Genomic DNA, 26,291 nt, shown 5'->3' with positions numbered 1-26,291 from the left:
ATTATTCTTCGTCCCAGTTTTCTCATGTACAAATGGGTAAATGGTTTCTGAGGTTAATTTTAGCTATAGATTTATGATCCTATGTTATTTCCTTATTGGAGCCTTTTATTTCCAATAACAACTTGATTCTCATTCAAGAGAGTGGAGGAGGGTCGGAGTTGCTTTATATTAAGGCAACTTCACAGTTTTGACAAGGGCACTACATTTAGTAGACACCTATTGAACTCCTAATTGGCAGTTTGAAAATTTCCCATCTCTACATCTCTTGTTTCTTAACCCATTTTTGTCAAAAGCAAAGGTCATTTCATGTTGCTTCTGAGTTTTGGTGCTGTGGTGAAGGAGTATGTCAGGAAGGGACTTGAAATGAATTAAAAATTAAGGTTTGGTATTCATTTGTGTACCCCATTATCTCTCCCCAGGCCTCACCAAGTTGATGTAGCTCAGTTTTATAAGGAGTTGATGCTCAATGAATTGGGATCCTCTGGAATGCATGATAAATAGAAAGAGTTAAGAGAATGATAGGAAAACTTAGGAAATTCACAAGATCACATATTTGGAGTTAGAATAAATTTTAGAGGAGGCCTAGCTCATTTTTCTTATTTTACAGATGAGAAATCTTAGTAAAAGTTTTATGACTTAGGTTTAAGAAGGTCTAAAGGACTTGGCAAAGGTCAACTAGGTATTAAGTGGAAAAACTATGTAAATATTGATAACAAATACAGCAGCAATAATAATGCATATACACATATGTGCAATCAATCCTCAGCTGTCCTAGGGGGGAGTCTGTCTAGAAAATTATGTAGAAGTCAAAAATGAAAATTTTGATACCTTGAAACTCTGGGAAATGAGAAGTTAGTTTTCCATGACCACTCAAAGTATAATAATTTATTAGCAATTGCTGAAAGGTATCCTTTTCTGTATATGCTTCTTTATAACACATTAATTCTAATAATACATGCTTTTCTTGACATAATAACCATGAAATAAAGTAGAGAAAATAACAGAAAACTGGTAATTTGCAAAACATTTTTCTCACCAGCTATTCCCTGGAATTTTGTGTGACCTTTTGTTCTATCTCAAAAAAAAAAACATTTCAGATAATACCATATTAGTTTCAATCTCTCTATTTTGGCTGCCCTCTAAAAACCAAGGAAGATATTTCCAAAATTTAAGTTGCTGCAATTGGAAGATACACAGACTCAAGTGATCTCTTTTCTTCTTTTTTTTTTATGTTTTTGCAAGGCAAATGGGGTTAAGTGGCTTGCCCAAGGCCACACAGCTAATTATTAAGTGTCTGAGGCCAAATTTGAACTCAGGTACTCCTGAATCCAGGGCCGGTGCTCTATCCACTGAGCCACCCTGACTCAAGTGATCTCAACATCACCTTTGACATTTTGAATGACAAGGTAATCATTTAACGCACAATGGTAGAGTAAACAAGACTAGTGAAGCATCTAGGAAAATACCAACTATTTCACAAATTTGTACGTAGTGAGGCTCTTTTTTTCTTCTTCTGTGTATATTTGTGAATGTGTGTGGTTATAACATGAAAGTGAAAATAAGGTTACTAATAAAAACATAGGAATGCTTAAAACTTGTGAAAGTTAACCCCTAAATGTTGAAGAGTGACTGTATATGCATAACATATATGTGTATGTGTGTGTGTATACATACGTAATTTCATTTTTGTACATGTATTTGCCCTACACAGAGTAGACACCATAAATCCTTGTTGATGGACTGATAAGTCAATTTGTTCCATAATGGGCTTTACATAAATTGCCTCATCTTATCCTCACAGCTATTCCATTTTACAAATGAGGAAAATGAGACTAAGAGAGGTTAAGGGTCTTATCTACAAACACATAATAAATTTTAGAGGCATGTTAGGAAATTCTCTTTAATACTGGTCTGTTTGTTGTCTTCTTTTCTTTTAAAAATGGCAAAGTATAATATTATCTGGGAGCATGGACTCTCTAATGCAACTGATCAACCAATAAGTTTTTATGACCCTTCTCTAAAACAGAACATAAGACTACAAAGACAGTATTTTTAAAAATAATCTTGTCCCTCTGGTAGCATACATTCTATTGGGAAAACAATCTTTACATAATCATTTAAAGTAAAAAATATATGTGATATATATAAGGTAATTTGGGGGTGGAATGTATTAGTAGCTTTGGCAGAGAATGATCAGGAAAAGCTTTCTGCATGTGATGGTACTTTAAATGTATATACATATATAATATATATAATACATTTATATATTCATGTATATATATTTATGCATATATACATATATAGTATATGTATAAATATATATATATATATATATACATACATAGTATATGTATATACACTTTCCTTCCACAAAAGAAGAGTTCAATGAACATAATTGAATTTATCCTTGTTGATGAAGGCCATGAAAATAAGGTCCCTGGTATCATCAGCCTTTGGAGCATCCATTTCTCTTGGAAAGTCCAAGAGACTGACAGCTGATATTAACCCTACCTCCTGTCCTAGCAGCTGTTCATTTAAAGTCCAGATGTTATTACCTAACACCTCAAAGATGAATGAAAAACATTCTGAATATTTCCATTTAGCAGACTTATGATTGACTCATGTATCATGATAGCATCTTCTCTTAGGGGCAACTTAAGACAGTAATTCCTTTTGTCAACAGAAAAGATGCTATTGCTTCTCCTTTCCCTTCAAGTCTATGTGATGCAGGTTAAAGAAGCTTCTACTTATAGGCGCTACTTTCTAAATAGGAGTTTTTGAGACCATTTTTCCTGAGCTTACTTCTCCCTCAGACTAAAAAGATAGATTTCACATTCACCTTAAAATCATTTTTTCTTCACGTTGATCATTGAGACATATGTATTTCTCAATAATAGCTATAAGTCTTAGGAACTTGGAGACACATGGGGCCAAAATGTTATATGTGACTTCTTTCCAGGTTTTCAGGAGAGCCTGTTTTCTAAGATAGTTCTCATGTTCCTTTCCAAGTTCCCAGCTTCCATTTGTTATATCCTCCATCCTTCCTTGAGAAATAGAGAAAAACAGAAAAACATGGATGAATATAACAGTTTTGTGTGTCCCCTTTGAATATGCATACTATGAAGGTCCCTTTTAATCTGTGGGGTTTTTTTAGTTGCTACTGTAGCGTGTTGCTTTTTCCTATTTCTTTGGTTTATCTTAGAATGATACTAACATAATTTAATTCTTTGCAGTTTTCTACCCTGATCTTTCACACAATGTCCTTAAATTCCATGCAACAAATATTTCATAGGTTTCATAGGTGGAAGAACTAAAAGATCATCTATTCTGATTTCCTTATTTTTACATTTGAAAAAACTGACTTCCCTAAGGGCACTTGAGTAGCAGAGAGGAGATTTGGATCTTTTTAAAACATTTTCTTGATATATTTTATTTTCATAACACTAAATTTCCTCTCATATCTCTCCCTTATCCTTTCCTAAAGAGTTATTCTGAAGAACAATAAAGGTGTTTAAAGAAAAAGAGAAAGGAAAGGAAAATAATCAGTAAAATCAAGTAATGTATAAGTCTGATAATTTATCCAGTGTTCCACACCCATGATCTCCTATCTCTACAAAGTTGTAAGAAGAAATGGTCTCTTAATCACTTCTTTAGAACTTTTCTCATTCCTTATTATAATTCTGCAACATTAACTTTTAATTGTTTTTAGTTCTTGTTCCATTTACTTTTCTGTAGTTACTGTGTATGCTATATCCTTGGACTGCATTTAATTCACTCTTTATCAACTAATCTAAGTAATGTCATTTCTCTTTATTCATAATATTCCATTTTTATTACAACAGAGCAACACCCAATTGTATTTGTGAACCAAAAAGAGTTCAGTCATTCTTCAGTCAATAGACATCAACTTTATTTTCACTTATCTGTTACCACAAAAAAGTGCTGTTGCTACTAATATTTTGGTATACATTGGGATTTCATATAAATGATGAGACAACTACCTAGCAGGGGAATCTATAGATCAGTAGAGATACTGAAATCATTTTTCTTGAATAAAATCAAAATCCACCAAGTTTGTACTGATTAATTTCTCCTCCAATAATACAGCAGTGTGCCTATCTCCCATAAACTCCTCCATCACCAAATATTTCATGTTTTAATCTTTGTCAATTTCTAAGGGAGGAGGTTAAACTCAGTGTTTTTATTCCTTTGCAATTTTGTTATTATTAGAAATTTGGAATAAAGATTGGCAAATGATATAAGTCCTATCTACCTCTTATTTTGTATAACTTACAAAATAAAAATGTTTTTATTGGATTTTAAATATGACATTTGAATATTATAATTTAAATACAATTATTTAAAAATATAAAAATCATTCTTAGGTTACAGATAATAAAAACAATGAACAGAGAGTTGAATTTGACCTGTGGGTTTTAGTTTGTCAACAGCTGATTTGGAATATTCTTTCATAGGATTATTAATAGCTTGTAATTGTTCCTTTGAGAATATTTTATAGTGGCATTTGATCATTGATGGGGGAACACATATTTTCTTAACTAAAACAAAAGGCATTTTTTGTGCTACAGTGAAAGAATTGTGCAAATGGAGATAAGAAAACCTGCATTCATATGCCCAAAGGGAATGAAACTGTGCAAAACCCTTTGATCTAGCAATACCACTACTAAGTCTCTATCCCAATAAAGTCATGAAAGGTGGTAAAAAAAAAACCCCACAGATATAAAAGATATTTATAGCAGCCTTTTTTGTAGCAGCAAGGAATTGGAAATTGAGAGGATGCCATCAATTATAAAAAGGTTGAGGGGCAACTAGGTGGCAGAGTGGATAGAGCACCGGCCCTGGAGTCAGGAGTACCTGAGTTTAAATCTGTCCTCAGACAATTAATAATTACCTAGCTGAGTGGCTTTGGGCAAACCACTTAACCCATTGCCTTACAAAAAAACTAAAAAAAAATATGGTTAAACAGATTGAGGTATATGAATGTGATAGAATATGATTATTCTACAGGAAATCATGAGGGTCCAAACTTCAGAAAAGCCTGGAAAGATTTGCAAGAATTGATGTTGAGTGAAGTGAGCAGAACAAAAGAACATTACACACTCTAACAGCATCATTGAGTAATGATCAACTCTGATGGACTTATTCATTTCAGCAGTACAAAAATCAAAGACAAGTCTAGTGACTTGTGATGGAAAACACCATCTATATCTAGAGAAGGAACTATGGAGCTTACTATCTTCAAATGTAAAAGTGGTCCTTTATATTTTATATTTGTTCTCTCTATTGGTTTTTTCCAATTTGATTTGATTCTTCTCTCATAACATAATAACATTGGTCTATGTATACTATCATTAAACATGAGGGAACAGAAGGAGAGTAAAAAATGTAAAACTCAAAACTCGCAAATTGAAACTTAATTGTGTTAACTTGGACAAAGGAATCTGTACAGTTTCTTCAATCATAGATGGGAAAAAATAATAGCACTTCCCTTGAATGACTATAATAATGGTCAAATAACATGCATAAAACCATTTATAAGTTTCAAAGTGCTATATAATTTATATCTATTATTATTTTAATTGATTCCGATCATAAAGTCCTTTAGATTCCACCATGCTTTCTCTAGACTGAATACAATTTATAAAGTACTGTTCTAGACTGTAGAGCAAAATACTTGGAAAAGATTTGCAATCTTGTCAGATAGATTAATATCAAAAAGGGACTATTTTCTGGAACTTTTTAAAAAATTTCAGTTAATATTTTATTTTTTTTTCTAAATGCAGGCAAATATAGGGATTTTTTTAGGTTTTTTGCAAGGCAAATGGGGTTAAGTGGCTTGCCCAAGGCCACACAGCTAGGTAATTAGTATCTCAGGCCGGATTTGAACCCAGGTACTCCTGACTCCAAGGCCAGTGCTTTATCCACTACGCTACCTAGCCACCCGCAAATATAGTTTTAAACTTTATTTTTAAAACATTTTTGAGTTCTACATTTTTCTTCCACCCTTCCTTTCCTCCTCCCTTTCCAAGGTAGCAGGAAATTCAATAGAGATTTTAAATATACAGTCATGTTAAACATATTCCCACATTAGTCTTGTTGTGAAAGAAGAAACAATGTAAAAGGAAATAACCAGAGGAAAGAAAAAAAACTAAAAATAAAAACAGTGTACTGTGATCTACATTAAATCCATAGTACTTTCCCTGGATGTGGGTTAGCAGTTTCTATCATGAGTCTTTTGGAATTCTCTTGGATCATTTTATTGTTGAGAATACATAAGTCTGTCATAGCCAATCAAAACATTAATTAATACATTAATAATTAATGTTATTACTGTGTATAATGTTGCTGCGGTTCTGCCCAATTCACTCAGCATCTGTTCATGCAAGTCTTTCCAGGTTTTTCTAAACTATGCCTGCTCATCATTTTTGATAGTGCTCTAATATTCTGTTACATTCATATAGCACAATTCATTCAGCCATTCCAAAGTTGATAGACTTTCTCTCAATTTCCAATTCTTTCCTAACACAACAGAGTTGCTATAGGTATTTTTGTACATGTAGATCCTTGTCCCTTTTTCATGAACACTTTGGTTTATAGACCTAGTGGTGGTATTGCCAGATCAACACATTTTTATAGCGCTTTGGGCATAGTTCCAAATTGAATTCCCAAAATGGTTCGATCAGTTTACAATTCCACAAAAAAGTACATGTGTTTCGATATTCCCACATCTTCTCCAACATTTGTCATATTCCTTTTCTATCACATTATCCAATCTGATCATTTTGAGGTGATAAAAGAATGGTTTTAAGTTGCATTTCTCTAATAGTGATTTAGAACATTTTTTACATAATTACAAATGGTTTTAATTTCTTTATCTGAACTACTTGCTCATATTCGTTGAACATTTACCAAAGGAGAAATCACTTTCATTCTGATATGTTGGTCTTGCCTAGTTGTTGACATATTTCCAGTTCCCAAACAGTTTTTGCCAAATAATGAATTCTCATTCTAGAAACTGAAGTCTTTGTAATTGCAGGTAAAGATAGATTTTAACATTCATTTTTATAACATTTTTGAGTTCTAAATTTTTCTCATACCCTTCCTTTCCTCCCCCCTTTCCAAGATAGCAGGAAATTCAGTAGAGGTTAAACATATAGTCATGTTAAACTTAATCCCACATTGTTCTTGTTGTAAAAGAAGAAAGTGTAAAATGAAATAACCAGAAGAAGGGGAAAAAAGTAAAAATATGAGAACAGTGTACTGTGGTCTACATTCAAATCCATAATACTTTACCTTGGTAAACTTGGATTTACCAACTAAGAGATTATGTATTTTTTCTAAAATTCTGTTTATCTCCTTAAGTTCTTTCTTATTTATTTTATGACTAGATTTATTTATTTAATGTTTTTGTATCAATTTCTTCCTATAACTCATTTAACTGTTCCTCTAATATTTTAGATACTATAATGCTTAGTGTTTATAGGATTAGTGCTTATGTTACTTGACTATCTATTAACGTTTTTAACAAGATGTAATGATTGTCCTTACCTTTTTTTCATTGGATCTATTTTTGCTTTTGCTTTGTTTGAGATAAAGGATTGCTATTTTTGTTTTGTTGGGCTTTTTACTTTTATTTCAGTTGAATCAAAATATATTCTGCTTCAACCTTTTACTCTGTGTTTATCTCTCTGCTTCATATATATTTCTCAGAAACAATATATTGTAGGAGTTTGATTTTTAATCTATTCTGTAATCTGCTTCTGTTCATCCCATTCAAAGTTATAATTACTATGACTTCCCTCCATTATCTTTTTTCCAATTTATATTTTTCTCTCACTTTTCACCATACTCCTCCTCATCATTGTTTTTCTTCTGATCACCACCTCCTTTAATATGCCCTCCCTTTTATTAACCTTCCTGCCTTTTCTTTCTGTTTTTCCATTCCTACTTCTCTATGGGGTAAGATAAATTTCTAAACCCAATTTGGTGTGTGTATTATTACCTCTTTGAGTCAAATTCAATGAGAGTCAGTCTCAAACAATACACAACCTCGCCCTTCTTTCCCTCTTGTGTAATGGACCTTTTATTTCTTTTCATGAGGTATTATTTGCCCTATTCTAATTTTCTCTTTACTCTTCATCCAGTACCTTTTTTCACTCCTCATTTTTCTATATCATCTCATCAAAGTCAACTTATACCCATACAGGCTGTCTATGTATGTACCTTCTAACTGCCTTAATAGAGATGTAGTTCTCAAGAGTTACAAGAATCATCTTTCCATGTAGGGATGTGAGCCATGTAACCTTATTAAATAACACTTTAAGTCTTTCCTGTTTATCTTTTTGTATTCCTCTTGAAATTTGAAGGTCAAATTTTCTGTTCATCTTTAGTCTTCAGCTGGAAAGTTTAGAAGTCCTCTATTTCATGAATGTCCATCTTTTCCCCTGAAAGATTATGGTCAATTTCCTGTCATTAATTTTTGGATGTAATTCAAGCTTCTTTGCTTCTGGAATATCATATTCTATGTCCTCTAATTCATTAATGTAGAACTGCTTTGTCTTTAATAATCCTGACTGGATTCTTGAGATTTGAAGTGTTTTGTTTTTTTTTTCTGATTGCTTGTGGTATTTCTCCTTGACCTGATAATTCTCGAATTGACTACCATATTCCTTTGCATTTTCATTATGGGATCTCTTTCAAGAGGCAATCAGTGACTGCTTTCAATGACAATTGTGACCTCTGGTTCTAGAAAAAGGCAGATTTCCTTGATAATTTCTTGAAACCTACTGTCCAGTTTCTGTTTTTGCTTTGATCATTGTTTTCAAAGAGCCCAATAATGCTTAAATTATCTCTTCTGGTTATGGGTTTCAGGGCAGTTATTTTTACAGTGGGTAATTATACATTTTCCTCTATTTTTTATTGTTTTGATTTTATTGGACTGATTCTTGATGGCTTATAGAACAAGTTTTTGCTTACCAATTCTAATTTTTAACTAACTTTTTTTCCTTTAGACTTTATTCCTCCTTTTCCATTTGGTCAGTTTAATTTTAAGAAATTGTTTTGTTTAGTGTATTTTTTTCTGTTTGGTCAGTTTTATTTTTTAAAGAATTGTTTTCTTGGGCTTCCAGCCAAGATGGCAAAGAGAAGACAGGTACTGTGCTGTCTCCTGAGCTTTCCTCACATATAATATGAAACAAACCTCTTAACAGAAATTTGGTCAACAAAACTCAGAAAAAGAAGCTAGGAGGAGATCATCTACCTCAAGGTCTATCTTGGGGATTGTGGGTGAGTCTGGGGCAGAGAGCAGAGAGTTAACCCAGGGGTGGTGGGGTGAGACTGGGACTTGGCCTAGGATCAGTTAGGAGGCATTGACTGTGGGAGTTGTGGTCTAGGAACCAGCTGGGATGCAGAAATTTTGGCTATGGGACTCAAGGTTTGGGGCTCCGGCAGGGTTGCAGGGTGAGTTCCAGTGCAGAGAGTTGCAATCACTGATCTGTTGGGTACCTTTGGTCTGGAGGACCTCAGACTCAGTGGAGTCATCTTCCCAGAACAAACATGGTAACAGCGCCCCCAAAACCCCAACTCAAGCGTGGTAGCAGAACTCCCTCAACTTTGAATAGGGAGAGTAATTACCTTGCCCCAGGGCATAGTCCACATTGTTCAAAGGTAAAAGTATATAGTGGGATATGATTTCTCTCTCATTACATTCAATTTAGATCATTGTATACCATGGAAATAATGTAAAGATTAATAGACTGGCTTCTGTTGCAGGTAGGAGGAGGGAAGCAAGATTGGGGGAAAAACTGTAAAATTCAAAATAAATAAACAAATTTAAAAAAAAAGAATTGTTTTCTTCTATCAATTTTTATACTTCCTTTCCCAGGCTATTGTTTCTCTCTCACATAACTCTTACTTCTTTTTTCCAACTTTTCTTCTGCCTCTCTCATTTGAATTTTAGCTCTTCTGGAGCTAAACTGCTGTATTCCCCATTTTGTATCTGAGGCCTCCATCTATACTCCTCCCTGTGGATCACCTCCAATTGAGTTGAAATCTTTGAGCTCTTCCAAGAAAGCTTTTTGGTCTTGAGATCAATTCACCTTCCCCTTTGAGGCTTTATATATAGACATTTTAACATTGTTGTCATCTTCTCAATTTGTCTTTTGATCTGCCCTGTTGCCATAATAGCTTTTTTTAATAGTCAGGGCTCTTTTTCCTTTTTTTAATCATGTTTGGCCCATTTTATGATATTTTAAGTTGTGCTTAACTCCTGGGGAACAAAGGGCACTGTGCCAAGCTTCTTGCACTGGTGACCAGAGGCCTAGCTATGGCTTTCTATGTTAGGACCTCAGGTGTTGGCTACAAGTCCACTGGGTTGAAGTGGCCCAGTCTAGCTGTACCCATCATGCCAGGATTCTGGGCTGGCAATAGTATACTAGGACTATAAGCATCACAGTTTATCTGCTGTACCACTGACCTCATGTAACAGGACTGAAGGGTTTTGATTAAAAAAATAATTGTTTTCTTCAGTCAATCCATTTATTTGTTTGTTTGTTTGTTTATTTATTTATTTCATTTGATGTCTAAGAGACTTCTGCTGACTTGCCTAGACCTGATCTGTGCTGGACTGTACTCCATTTTTACCCAAGTGAGACAGACCTTTCCTGAAGTCCCTCTAAGTTACTCTAACCATTTCACTCCATCTTCTTGTGAGTTCTGTCACTCCAGATTCTATTTAGAGGCTTGATTTATCATTGGTTCTGAAGGAAACTGAGAAGAGTTCGGTAAACTTCCTGCATTCTTTCTGTCATCATTTCTGAAACTTAATTTAAAAAATTTTTAAAATTTTAAAAATAAAATGAAAAGTCAGACATAACAAAAGCTTTTCCATAATGGCAGTCAATTGTCTGACTTCATATACCTAGTTGGCTGAGACAATGGAAGGTATTTAACTCTTATTGGGTGGAATTTTATATTTCAAAATCAAGCAATTCTGGTACCTTGATTCAGGAGCTGATTCAGCTCAATTGAAGGAGACCCTTAGGGATGAGTCCTGATGGAGGCCTCCAGTACAGAGTGGGGAATATAGTTTATGAAGCCTACTTGCTGGTGATGAAAAATAAACTGATGAAACTCAGAGGCAGATGGCATCCCACTATAACTGGGTCAAGAATCTTTGCTTAAAGTGAGACAGAAGAATAGTGACCAAGAGCATGTCTATTATGATGTCTTTCAACTCAGAAATCTTTCTATGAACAACAGTGGATTGACCAAAGCAGACTGCAATGTCCAAGTGGTACCATGCTGTTTAATAAGATCAAGCTGAAAAGAAACTAATGCTTTCATCCCTCTGTTCACCCACACATAGAAAAGGGAACTTTCCAATCCCTCAGTGAGTTTCACTCAATAGTATTTCCTCAATTCAATCTATGAAATATTACATGCATCTTGAATGAATGAGTAGGGGGAAGTTTCTCACAATAAATCTGAATCCCACATATTTTCCTTTGTTACCAATTAAATATGTTGTTCTAATTGTGGTTTCTATATGGTATGTGACTAAATAATATATAATAGAATGGGGAAAAGAATCATATTTGCATAAACATATTTGAACCAAAAGGTTCACTGAACATGAGCTACCTAGGGACCTCAGTATTGGAAGATGTTGTACAAAACATTTGTGTTTGAGTTTTTTTTTATATTTTATTGGTGCCAGTTATTTTCTTTACAACTTAGCCATTGAATACAAAATTACTTCCTAGACTTTCAGGAACTTTGAGGTCATTCTCCTTTATTCCCCACCCCACTCCAGGTATCCCATAAGTAATAAAATCCAAGAGTTATAGTAGTCTCCACTCCATGTCAAAGTCCATACTTGCCACAGCTTCTGCACTAACTAGATAGTTATCCTATGCTTACTTCCCATTTATTCTCTGAATGGTCCTTTCCTCCTTCAGTTTCTCCTTTTGCCACTGGACTAAAAAGCTAACAGTGTCTACATTTGACAGACTTAGAAAATGTATCTCTGACCCTCCTATGGGTTAGAAACTCTAGGGATCAATGGCAATTTGTATTCTATATGCTTTGTTCATTTCTTGTAAAAATGAATAATGATTCAATTTGCAAAATCCAATGCCAAGCTCCTGATTTATTCATTAAGCACAATGCATGATTTCTTCATTTGGCAAATGGATTTTCTTCCTAATTTATTTGTTGTTTATGTCTTCATAGATAAAGATAGAGATAGAGATGATAAAGATATGAAGACAAAATTTATTATTTTTATTGATTCTATCACTCCCCACCATTACTCTGCCATAAATCTTTATAGCTTTTAAAACAGTTATAAACAAAATTCCTTACAGTAACCCCTGTTATCACCTTACCAGAACATGGTGATAGGAGGAATGACCATTGTGGATTCCCAGGATCACAACTTCACAACAAAGATATGGCTCAGATTTGGCATAACACATTCTTCACAGTTTAGATTATCCAAAAGAGAAATGAACTTCTCAGAAGGCAGTGGATTCCCAGTCATGGAAACTCTTTGAGCAGAAACTGAATAATTTCTTGTTGGGGATGGTATGGTGTATATCTCTATTCAAATACAAGTTAGATTACATGATCTCCAAGGTCCCTTCCAACTTTTAGAATCTGTGATATGAAGATTTTTGTGAAACCCTTCCCAGTCCTTGTAGATGGCCTTCATAAATTGCTTTGGTCAATTTTATAGATTGCCAATTTTAAAATAATTCAGATACAGTCAACTTCACTGAACACTATTATTCTATGAAGTATATATATTTAGCCTACAATGATTCAGAAGATGTTTCAGGATTCCTCAATGTCTCAAATCATCATTTTAGTATTTAGCTCTCTTTGGGTCTGAAATTGGAGATATTGTAGGAGTTTGGGATAAATCAAACTGAGCTCTAGAATTTAGGATGTCCTCTGGGAGATGGTTTGGGAATAAATTCCTGGTAACTACTTTTCCCCCTTTCATTAGTTATCTCCTTGTCATAAAAATAGGAATAGGGTGAAGGAAAGCAGCTTATTTAGGTATTGTAATTGTTTCTTATCAGCTAAAAAGGAGTTTCATAATGTATATATTTAAGACTCCTCTCCTATCTGGACAACCCCTGGCTAGACTGGACCATAATGCCAACCTTGGCTGTACCATTTGGATGTTGAGAATTGTTTGTGTCCTCAAATTTTGACCTGGTGCCTATGATGATAAAGTTTTTGCCTTGTCAGACATCATATAACATTTTGTTTTTGTTTTCTCTTTAATTTTTGTAAATTTATTTCTATCCATATTTTAGATATATAGAGATAGATTTATCTATTTTAGGTAGATTTATCTATAGAAATAGATATGTTTCTATTTCTAGAGAAGTTATATAATACAGAAGAAATAATAATTCTCATATAATATTTAAAGTTTATTTAAACACTTTTCCTCTAACAACTTCATGAAATTAATAGTGCAAATAGTAATCCAATTTTAAACATGGGTGAACTGAGGGTTAACAAGATGAAATAAATTACATATACCTTGGGTCAGAGTCAGGATTCTAACCCATATCTTTTGATACTAGTTCCATAGAGAAGGGTTCATCATATTGCTTTACCAAAAGGGTCAGTCAGTGAGCACACATTTATTAAATGGTTACTATTTGCCATGCTTCTAGGTTAAGTGCTGATGTTCCAGGTAAAAACAAAACCAACCCTTCCCTCCAAGAGTTTAAATTCTTTGACTGGGAATCATATTGCCTCAGTTTGCATCCAAGATGCCCCAATGATTAGCCATGTGATCAGGGGCAGGAATGTTCATCTTTTTGAGTCTCAGTTTTCTCTTCTGTAAAATAAGAAAAATACCTTTCACTATCTGACTTACAAGTTTATGAATAAATTGCTTTATAATCTATAAAGCACTACATAAATGAATATTATTGAAGATCATTAAGGATTATTTTCTAATGTGCTATATTCTCCTGTTACATATTTATCTCCATGACAAAAGGAACCTCACCTCTATAATTCACAGGAGATGATTCTTAGAGAGAAAATATTATAAAGTATAGACTTAGAAGTTTATAAGCAAATGCAGAAAGTATGGGTACTAAACAGAGTGATGGAGATCTTATTAAAAAGGAGGAAAATTTAATCCACTATTTTGTGGGCAAGGACTAACCAAGGTAATATGGTTCTAGAAGGGTAAACATTCAAAGAGGGAAAAAAAGCTTAAAGAGGGTTATGGAGTAGCATTATATATTAAGAAGATCTGCATATGTGAAGAATTCCCATGAATCCAATGGGGAAAACATGGTAAAGAACATTTTGGAAAAGATTAATAGAGAGTGAAAGAGAAATGATATTACCATATGAGTATACTGCAGAGCATCTGGACAGAAGGAGGAAATCAATGATTAGTTCAAACAACAGAACACAAATCTAGTATGGAAGAATGATAGAGTGGTGATGTGGGACCTGAGCTCTTCAAATTTTTGCCCAACCTCTGTCTCTTTTAAAAGTATCACAGTTGATAAATACTTAACAATCACTTTCATTTTCAAAACTGGATAAAGCGATGATGAGAACAGCTATTTTCCATGTGATCCTTGTCGACAAATAAGAATTGGTTTTAAAAGAGGAGATGATGGGAACCTTGGGAAGGACTGACCCTTTTCCTTGTCAAAATTTGTGATAGAAGAGAAGAGATGAGTCAGAAACACCATGACATGTACCTTAGATTTTTGGAGGGTGGATTTCATAAAGTTCAGGAAAAGGAGAAATAAGATCTGTTGACTGAAAATTATGCTGGGCATACACATGCTTGCATGCACATGGACACACACACACACACACACACACACACACACACACACACACACACAAATCTCAGACCTAGAAGAATAGGAAAAGCTAAAAAGTAAGTCAAATGTTGCAAAAATATATCCCCCTCCACAAAAAATGTGTGAAGTGGATACTCTAAAGCAGGAATAATTAAAAAGCATGAACTTGCATTTAAAAAGAATACTTTCTTTGATAAATATGTTTCAGTATAATTTATTTCCTTTGTAATTCTATGCATTTTATTTTATTTTGTCAGTTTTTATTTTATTTTATTTTTTCCCAGTTACATGCCAAAACAAGTTCCAATATTCACTTTTAAAATCTTCAGTTCTTAATTCTTTTCCTTCTTCCTTCTCCACTCCCCTTCATTGAGAAAGCAAGTCATTTGATATAGACTAATAATGTGTAGTCCTGAAATCATTATCTTAATGGTCATCTTGTAAAAGTAAACATAACCCCACCCCACCCCCCAAAAAAGAGAATCCTCATGAAAAATAAAGTTAAAAAAGAGGTATGCTTCAAAATCTGTAATCAGACTCCATCAACTCTATCTTTGGGTTAGATAGTACTATTTATCAAAAGTCCTTCAGAGTTCTCTTGGGTCACAGAACTACTGAGAAAGGGAAAATCATTAACACCTAATGATACTACAATAGTGCTGTTACTTTGGTATTTTGTTTCTGAATACCACTCCCTTCAGTGTGCTTGCCCTCCTATATCCACCCCTCTCCCCTTTCTATCCCCTTTCCCTTTTCCCTTCCCTTCCTTCTGTTAGTCCCCCTTTTTTCTCCCCTTCCCTGTCTCTGTCTCCCCCTCCCCTTTTTACCCTTTTAATACTTGAAAGGTAAGATATTCTTAAATTAACCGAGTATGTGTGTAAATTAACTTTAAGCCAAGTCCAATAAGAGGAAGATTCAGTTGTTTCTCATCTCCTCCCTTCTTCCCCTCTATTACAATAGGTCTTTTGTACCTCTTAATGTATTGAGATTTACCCTATTCAATTCCCTCCCTTCTCCCATATCGTTCCTGACCCCTTTTTAAGGAGGAGGTGTTTTGAAATCATTCTATCTGAGTTATAGAAAATTCTGAGTGTCTATCACTTCTAGCTAGGTATATTCTATCTAATATAGTTACAATTCTTGAGGGTTATTAGAATCTTTCTCTCAAGTAGGGTTATAGCCACTTTCACACCATTGGATAGCAGTCTCATGGATATGTCATGAGTGTCCATCACTTCTGGCTAGGAATATTCTCTCTGTTAAAGTCTCAATTCTGAAGAGTTATGAGAATCTTTTTTCTCATACTGGGCTATAGCCAGTTCCATCTTATTTGATAGCAGTTTTTTCTTTACTCCCCCTTTTTTTTACCTTTTCATATGTCTCTTTCACCTCCTGTTTGATGTCCAAATTTTCAATTTAGCTCTGGTCATTTCATCAGGAATTTTTGGAATTCTTTCATTTTGTTAAATGTTCATCTTTTCCCCTGAAAAGGAAGACTCAGTTTGGCAGAATAGTGAATTCTTGACTGCATTCCAAGCTTCCTTGCTCTTCAGAATATCTCATTCAGGCCCTTCAATCCCTCAATGTTAATGCAACCAGGTCCTGCTTAATCCTTACTGTGGCTCCTTGGTATGTAAGTTGTTTCTTTCTGGCTGCTTGCAGGATTTTCTCTTTTATCTGATAGTTCTGGAATTTGGCCATAACATTCCTTGGTGTTTTCATTTTAGGATCTCTTTCCAGAAGGGATCCATGTATTTTTTCAATAACTACTTTGCCCTCTGGTTCCATTATATCAGGACAATTTTCCATCACTAGATCCTTTAATATTAAGTCCAGGCTTTTTTTCCTTTTCAATGTTTTCAGAAAGTCCAATAGTTCTCAGGTTGGTGCTTCTTGGTTTTGCTGATTAGGGATTTTACATTTTCTTCTATTTTTTTCTATTTCTTTTTGTTTAGTTTAACAGACTCACTGTCTCATGAAGTCATTAGTTTCTGCAGACTCCATTCTTTCTTTCAGAGAGGAGTTTTCTTCATTTACCTTTTGCAACTCCTTTTCCAGTTGGTCAATTCTATTTTTTAAAGAGCTTTCCATTTGACCAATTGAGGTTTGGAGAGAATTTTTCTCATTTTGCATTTGTCCAATTGTATTTTCCAATGATTTCTTTTCTTGTTTCAAGGTGTTAATCTTCTCTTGGGTTTCTTTTCCCAAATTTTCCAATTGATTTTAAAACTCCTTCCTTATTTCTTCAAAGAAGTCTTTCTGTGCTGGAAACAAGACATATTCTCCTCTGAGGTTCTAGGTCTCTCTGAGGCTAGGGTCTTTTCCTTCCAAGAATTTTTCTATGGATCCATCTTTCTGCTGGCCTTTCTTCCTTTTGCTAAGACCTTGAGTTGGGGAGGGGCTGGTTCACAGGGGCTTGGTGTTGGGATCCCTAGAGGATTTAATCATTGAGTGCAATATCTACAACTGGCCAATAGGGGTGCTAGAGGATTTGCTCACTGAGTGCAATTTCTCTAGCTGGCCAGTAGAAAGCGCTGGGTGTTATCCTGGGGTGTGGTCATCTCTCTCCCTATTGTCAGTTGAATTGGTACTTCTGCTCACATCCCTGTGCCTGGGGCAGAAGGTCTGTAATTGTGCTTGTTCTGGGAAGAGGCTTCAGCTGAAATGCAGGCATGATTCCCCAATTGACAAATGGTCAAAGGATATGCAAAGACAATTTACAGATGAGGAGATCAAAGCAATCCAAAGCCATATGAAAAATTGCTCTAAATCATTAATTATTAGAGAAATACAAATCAAAGCTTCTCTGACATACCACCTCATACCTCTCAGACTGGCCAATATGACCAGAAAGGATAATGATCACTGTTGGAAGGGTTGTGGGAAATCTGGGACAATATTACACTGTTGGTGGAGCTGTGAACTCATCCAACCTTTCTGGAGAGAAATTTGGAACTACACCCAAAGGGCAACAAAAATGAGCATACCTTTTGATCCAGCAATACCACTACTGGGTCTATACCCTGAAGAGATGATGAAAAAGGGTAAAAACATCACTTGTACAAAAATATTCATAGCAGCCCTGTTTGTGGTGGCAAAGAATTGGAAATCAAGTAAATGCCCTTCAATTGTAGAATGGCTTAGCAAACTGTGGTATATGTATGTCATGGAACACTATTGTTCTTTTAGAAGCCAGGAGGGATGGAAATTTAGAGAAGCCTGGAGGTATTTGCATGAACTGATGTTGAGTGAGATGAGCAGAACCAGAAAAACACTGAACACCCTAACAGCAACATGGGGGTGATGATCAACCTTAATGGACTTTCTCATTCCATCAGTGCAACAATCAGGGACAATTTTGGGCTGGCTGCAATGGAGAATACCATCTGTATCCAGATAAGGAGCCATGGAGTTTGAACAAATAACAAGGAGTATTCACTTTAATTTAGAAAAAAAAATGTCTTATTGTCTGATCTTGTTATCTCTTATACTTTTGGTTTCTTCCTTAAGGAAGTGATTTCTCTCTTATCACACTCAATTTGGATCAATGTACAACATGGAAACAAAATAAAGACTGGCAGATTGCTTTCCATGGCGGAGGAGGGAAGTAAGATGGCGGGGGGATTATAAAACTCAAATAATATAAATAAAATCTTTAAAAAGAAAAAAAAAAGAAAAGAAATAAAAAGAAATAGAGGCATGGACTCTGAATTCCTTGGACCAGAGGAGCCCACTGATGGTGTCCGCAGCTCTACTGCACCAGAACTCTTCCCCCCTCCCAGCCCTGTTGGCAGGCTCCCAGGAGGCAGCACCAACACCAGTGCCTCTGCTTCCTAGATGACCCAAGCCCCCGTGGTCTAGCCCTGCCGCTGATCAGGCAGGTCCGGTTCTCGGACCCTAAGGCCTGTGGGCACCAACCCTGCTGCTAATCAGGCTGATCTATGGTTGATCCACCTTCTGTGCCTGGACTCACCCACGACTGCAGAAGACAAATCCTGAGGTAAATATTCTTTCTCCTGGCTTTTTTTCCCCTGGGTTTTGTGGATCAGACTTCTGTTAAGAGGTTTGTTTCATATCATAGATGGGGAAAGATCAGGAGACTTTAGAACTGTGCCTGTCTTCTCTCCTCCATCTTGGCCAGAAGTCCAACATTATATTTCTAAAAAAAATATCTGGCTATGTCATTCCCCTGTTCAATAAACTTTGGTGGCTCCTTTTTTGCCTCAGGGATCAAATACAAATTACTTTATATCATATTTAAGTCTTTTCACAAGTTTATTGTGACCTATCTTTCAAGCTTTCTTATGCATTAATCCTATTTATACACTCTAGTCAAACTGGTCTTAATATTGCCTCCTCATGCCTAACCTTGCATAGGTTATTCCCCCTGGCTTGAACTGCCCTTCCTCCTCACCTTCACCTCTTAACACTTATAGTTCCTAGAACAGATACTTAATGACTAAATCCTCTAAAGCGACCTCTTTGATGCTCCTTGTCAGCTAATAGTCTCACCTTTGACTCACAATGTTTGTGTGATACTATATAAATCTCTTGATCTTTCAATGCCTCCGACCCTCAAAGGCTAGAAATGACAAAGCATTTATCGATCTGGATTGATAGAGTAATATGGACCTCATCAAGAATTACTTATAGCAGTGCAAGAAGAGGTTTTATTTGTTTGTATGCGCATGTAAATATGGTAATCTTATAGGGAAGGCACAAGCAGTGGAGGCAGAGTGTGCTGGTAAATGTTTAAAAATTGGCTCTCTCCTTGTAAAGATTTGTACTAAATTTTATCTGCATTAACATTTTCTCCATCATTTTCTTAAGTCTAAAGTAAACAATCAATTAAACTAAAAATCAAATCCTGATTCCTGGTGTTTACAGATTTCTGAGTCATAAATATTCACCCTGATAATTTAACTGTTGGCTATCAAAAACCTGCTGGCCTCAGCATGCCCTTTACTGGAAGGAAACAGGAAAAACTCTCTATAGAAAATGAAAATTTCTTCAATCTTGAAGGAAGGCAGGGAAGCCAGGAGGTAGAGGAAAGAAGGAAAAGTACTCTAAGCATGGGAGACAGCCAGCATAATGAACCAGAGATGGAAGATGGAACATCTTAAGGAACAGCAAAAAAAGTTGATTTTTTTTCCTGGATAATAGATTATATTTCTCTAAAACCTTGCATTATTATCTTTGGAAATATACATTATGACATTCTTTTTCATACTGATATATTTCAAATGTTCAATGAGGCAATAAGTATACTTTGGCAGAAGGGAAGATCTTATTTATTCTGTGAATGTATTCCTTAAATTTGAAAAAACAAGGGACCCAGGACGAGTACAAGAAAGAGTCCTTGAAAACCACAACTGGCTCATTAAGTTTAACTCATAAGAAACCTCTAAAAATGCACAATTACAAGGGCATGTTTTTTTACACTATTGAGTTCTGAGCAGAGAAAGAGCAATTAAATGTCCTTTGACAGAAGGAAATAAAGTTACAAATTAGAATTTTACTAGAAAACATATTAAAAACAAGTATATATAAGAGAGACCCTAAGGCCTTTCAAGATTCCCAATGGATTTTAGAAAATTTGTTTGCAAGTGAGAAGGTCATACCATGCCTCCCACTTTCTCTTCCTCTTCTACCTTGATCCCCCTCTTCAATCTCTCACCATTTGAAATAAGGCCAGGGCTCTTTAGTGCCTTATATCCTACCCAACTGGGGTTGCCATGTCCCAGCCTGATACTCAAGGTCAACTTCTGCTCAGTATGTAGGACTAGCAAAGAAAATGCATCTTAGGAGGAATTAGTAGCTTTTGGCTATAATAATTGTATCTAGTCAGTGTCTAGATTCAGATGGATGAGAGAGAAGGAAGATAAGGAAGACAGATAACCTCTTCATATTCCTTTTTTAAATATTTGCTAACTGAAGTCTTCCTATCTAGATAATAAAGGAAAAAGCAAGAAAGTACAAAACAGACACAGCTCACATGCCCTAGGATTTTTGGGACATCTTATACTTTGGAAAAGATGACCTTTAAAGTACATTCCACCTTAGCTATTTTATGCAGGAATATTACATTGACCCTGTTCTTCTGTCCTCTCTTACTCCTACCCCCATGATGATGTCACAACAGAAAAAAATGTGATCTTTAATGATATCCATTTTTTTCCTATTCTGAGAGCTAATCAGAGAATCGAGAAATTTAGAAGGATCAATGATAAGAGAAAAAGGTTACAGAGGAAGAAGTTTTTCAACACGGATTTTCCTGAAATTAGAATCTTTCTTCCTCCCTTTGAAAGTTCCTATAATGTCAGCCCTTATCTCTTTCTCTTTCCTCTCCCCCACCCTCTGCCCTGACTATAAGGTACCTAGACTTTAACTAAAAGATTTTCATACCTAATGCAATCTTCTAGGCCAGGTTCCAGAAAAGATATACATCTTCTGACTCACAAGTCAATAGTGTCTTCCAAGCTGATTTCATTCATCCCTGTTTCCTTTGCAGTCTATAAATAGCATCCTGATTTTCAAATCAAGTTTAATTAAATTATTAATTACAAATAATTTTTTAAATTTATTTTTTATAAAAGCAGCATGGCATAGTAAATTTGGTATTCCAAGAAGTCCCAGATCCAACCTTTCTTTGATTTGTGACTATAGGAAATTTACTGCAGTTTTCCAAATCTTAGTTTTCTCATCTATAAAACAGATAAAGCTCACATTGTCTACCTCATAGACATTCCCTGGGGAAAAATTTAAAGTTCTGTACAAATGTGAATTAGAATCTCTATTATGATCCCACAGTGCTGTTAACTGGTAAATAGGGTTGGGACTCAAATGCTTATGCCCATTCGTTCTTAGATCTCTATGGAAAATAGATAGAAGCACCTAGATATGAACCACACAGGTTGAGAAAATGTGAATGAATGTATTATAATCTGGACTGTTGACTGTTATACCACATCAATGAGATCACAGAAACACTGAAGGACAGAAAAATTAATTTGCTTGCCAGATGTATCAGGTCATCATGGAGCTCACAAGATGTACACACATTTTCAAGTTATCATGATATATGTTGGGTGGTGATGAAGGGGACACATGACTGTAAAGTATATAAGTCCTGGAAACCAACTTTGAGTACTGAGAAAGGAAACTTAAATCCAGAACGTTGTTCTCTGTTTTATTTTATGCTGCATGAACAGGACCCAAAAGACAAGCAGTTCTTGGGAGTTTCTGGGTATGGGTCTGGATGCCAGGAGTAGAATTTTAGACACATTAGAAATCAGAGGAACTTTTGTGATGGCAATATAAGAAAATCTCGACATTAATGAAACCATAATGGTCTTAGGCTATTAGCGTTAAACATTCTTCTAAAGTAGTAGCACAGTCAAGTTTGGTGAAAAGATGATGAGAACTTAGCACATGAGACTCAGATTGACACTGGTCCAAGTGAAGTGACTAGGAGGTAATTTCATGGTATGCTTGGGAAAAGGGGGCTAACACCTAATCAAGCAACCAACAGGTGTGGGCTGTAGCTGACAAGTGAAGCCAGAGCACATATAAATGCTTCCACAAGCATGCTAAAAGCCTATAAAGTAAACTGGATGAGTTGGAATTTTGGCAGTCAGTCAGGGCTTTGATATTATTGGCATACCAGACAGTGGAGAGAAAGAAGAAAACTGATGAGGCCTGGGTTTCCAAATGACCCCAGGTAAGTTAGAGATGAGGTGTAGTTGTGTATGTTGTGTGTGTGTGTGCATATGTGTGTGAATGTGTGCATACATGCATGGATGGAGAAAGGTCGGAGAAGGGTAGTGGAAGGATAAACTAAATAGTAAAAAGGAAAAAAAATCTTTTTGAATTCAAAAACTCTATGAAATCCCTTTGGGGGGAATTTTAGGCATAAATAATACAAAAGTTAAAATGGAAATATATTTTAGGTCACCTCATTAATGTTAACTGAGTTAGAGGGACCTAAAATATGAGATCAGCTAGTAATGATGGAGAGTTCAAATATCTACACAGAGGTTGATGGAATGCCTAAGAAAAAAAGAGCTCAAGGTGTTTTTATTTCCATTTTTGAACTGTCTGACAAGAAATTCATGTTTGTTCAAGTCATACATACTTTTCACAACTATGGTTATTAATTAGTCCAACCCTGATAGAAAGACATCTGGCACACCCTACATTATTAGAGAGTATGGAATAAATCATGTGCACTTGTAAAATAGGTTTTCTGAAAGTGATAACCATATTTTGTCAGATATCATAGTGGAGTGGGTAAGAAAGATGATCTCAAAGCCAAGAAGACCTGATTTCAATACATACTGGCTATGAGATGTGAGGCAATTATTTTAGTAATTCTCAAACATTACAAGGTACCATTTTACATGAATAGAAGGAACTTCCTCACCTGAAAGTTCCCTTTATCAATAAAATAATACTCCATAAGTGTCAAATTGTCCTGGACTCATTTATCAACTAAAGAAAGAAGGAAACAAATAACTGCCTATTATGTGAAAAAAAAAATCTTATTTGAACCACAGAAAAATCCTGGAAGATGAGTTTATTTCATAATTTATCTTCTCTATTTCATTTTCTTACTCTCTCTTAATATAATATTTGGTTTGTAATTTCTAGTTTCTTCTTCATCACTTGGTTGATAAAGCATCAGATGGGAGCTCAAGCTTATTTGCACAATTGCAATGATGTAAAGTATCCTGTGCCAACTGATGCCAAAAGTCTATGGGACACTTAATAAAGACAAGCTGAGTATATGGTATAGAGAAGAATGAGAAATAAAAGCAAGATTTTTGAATTGTGATTTCCCAATGAAAGGGAAAACAGGATTTGACCTTGATTTGGCAACATTTTTTCAAGGAAGTAGCTGACAATTAATGTTGTTAAAGTGTTCATAGCATAATGTAGTAAAATGTTTTCCCTTGAAGAAGAAAAAAACATCATCATGCAGGTAATCAGTTTTGGAGAAAAATTTACAAGAAACCATTTGGACAAAATTTTTGATTTGCTCTCTTAAGCATGTGAAATGACTAAATGCTAAAGACTTTCATTCACAAAAGGGACTCTAAGTTGTATATGCATGAATTTCATCTTTGTTAAAAATTGCTGTAATCAATGATAAAGTTGAGGTACATTTAGTAATGAAATAAACATAACCTACTAGGGCAAATAAAATTTGATTTTTGTGGGAGGAAGTTATATCTAACTAATCTATTAGAGTACTTACAGCAAATATATATATATATATATATATATATATGAAAAAGGAAGAATTGAATATAGTTTGTTTAACAAATTTATTTAAAGATCATTGCTTCTCTTATAATAAACATAATAAAAGATTAAAATAAAGATTTCTAATGGAAATCAATGAGATCATCTCTCTTACCCACTCCACAATGAAAATTGAAGAGAATTAAGACCATGAAAATCTTGATGGAGTGCCTTTAGTCTTACAAGCTTGAAAAAAAGAAAATTTAAGATAAATAAAAAGAAGTAAAGATTCCACAATGATCTTGAAAGATTAGAAAACTGAGCCAAATGTTGACAAAACAACATTGAAAAAGAAAAAATTATTTTTAAAAAAAAATCTTCTTTTGGGTTAAAAATCTCTACTTAAATTAACATGATCAATTTCACTAATGCAAGAGAAAAAAAGGTATGGGTAGATAGAATTTAATGGGGGGGGTGAAATCTGCTGAGGTTGTAGTCATTGACTTGTGGGATGATTTAACAGTATATATGACATCTAAGGCAAAAAATACGGTATCATTTTGGAATGCATTAAAAGACATAAAGATTCCAGAAATGATGGTTCCAATGTATTCTACCCTGGTCAGACCACACATGGAATAATGGGCTTAATTCTGGAGACCATGTTTTCGGAAGGGCATTGATGAATGAGAGGATGTCCCAAGGAGATGAACCAGAATACTGAAGGGCTTCTCAATTGAACCTCTTGAGGGCAGGAACTGTTTTTGTCTTTCTTAATTTATACTTAAGAAAGCACAGTGCATAGAAGCATCATAGTAGACATTGAATATATGCTTGGTGACTTGGTTCAATTTGATACAAAACAGGTGGAAATGAGACATTGTATTGACTTGAACAAATGCTGAACCACAAATATACCCCAATTCTAGAGTAGCTTTTCAAATGACACCATGTGTACCAACAACTGGAGATGATATGTTTGTGGAGAATATCTGGAATATCTATTTTTGAATATTCTAGGGTTGAAGGAATCAGTAGATTTTTTTTTATACTGTTTCCTGGGTTATAATTAATTGGCAGTTTTTGATATGATTTGTATTGATCAGATTAGTCATTTTCCAATAATTGTTATACTATTACATATTGAAATACTTCATTGTGCTATTTATTAACATCTCTGAATGGTTGTATTTATGTATAGAGTTTAGGTTATTTCGATATTAGGGCAATGATGCTCTTTCACACAAACTGAAACATGTCAACAATTATTGTTTGAAGAAGGAACTTTTGATTATGCTGATGGTTTTGCATGTGTTTGTCCCTTACCAAGGAATAATGAGTAATGTGGAAGTTCTTAACCTAGGAGTCTATGAGATTGTATCTTTTTTATATATTTTGATAACTATTTCATTATAATTCATTTACTTTATAATCCTATGTATTTATTATATATATATATGTACATACACACACACACACACACACACACACACACATATATATATATATATATATATATATATATATATATATATATATATATATATATACACATATATATAAAAACATTTTTCTGGGAAGAAACAAATGGCCTTTCCCATTTTACCAAACAGGCCAGTTAATGCATGAAGTTTAAATTACCCTACAGTATGAAGATTTTAAGAGTGGACTGAAGAGTAGAGAGACTGAGAAAAAGGAATTATATTAAGTATACTGCTTTTAACTATAATATATTTGAGCTTTCCCAAGGAATACTCCTTATTGGGAAAGTATAGAAAATTTTTACTAAGTGCTAGGTCATGACAATTATTGGAAATTTAACAGAAAAGCCAAAGACTTTCTGGTAAAAGAAGATCAAAAGCAAATAGAAGATCCTTCTTGTGCTTAGATCATTGGATCATAGATTTAGAGTTGAAAGAAATCTTAGAGACTATCAAGTCCAAGCAATTCATTTTACAAATGTGGAAACTAAAGTAAAGATACATGAGTTGATCATTTGAACTCAGGTCTCTCTGATTCCACATTCAGTGTCCAATCCATTGTACTGTGATGCATCTCTTAGAGAAATTTATAGCTCATCTTCAATTTATCATAAACCTGTAGCATTAACCTTCCCAACTCTGGAACCATGAAAAACATGGTTCTAAATAAAATGAAGCTGACTATCTG

Source organism: Macrotis lagotis, chromosome 4 (genome assembly GCF_037893015.1).
Source record: "Macrotis lagotis isolate mMagLag1 chromosome 4, bilby.v1.9.chrom.fasta, whole genome shotgun sequence".
Classification (NCBI taxonomy): Eukaryota; Metazoa; Chordata; class Mammalia; order Peramelemorphia; family Peramelidae; genus Macrotis; species Macrotis lagotis.
This window is presented reverse-complemented; position numbering follows the sequence as displayed.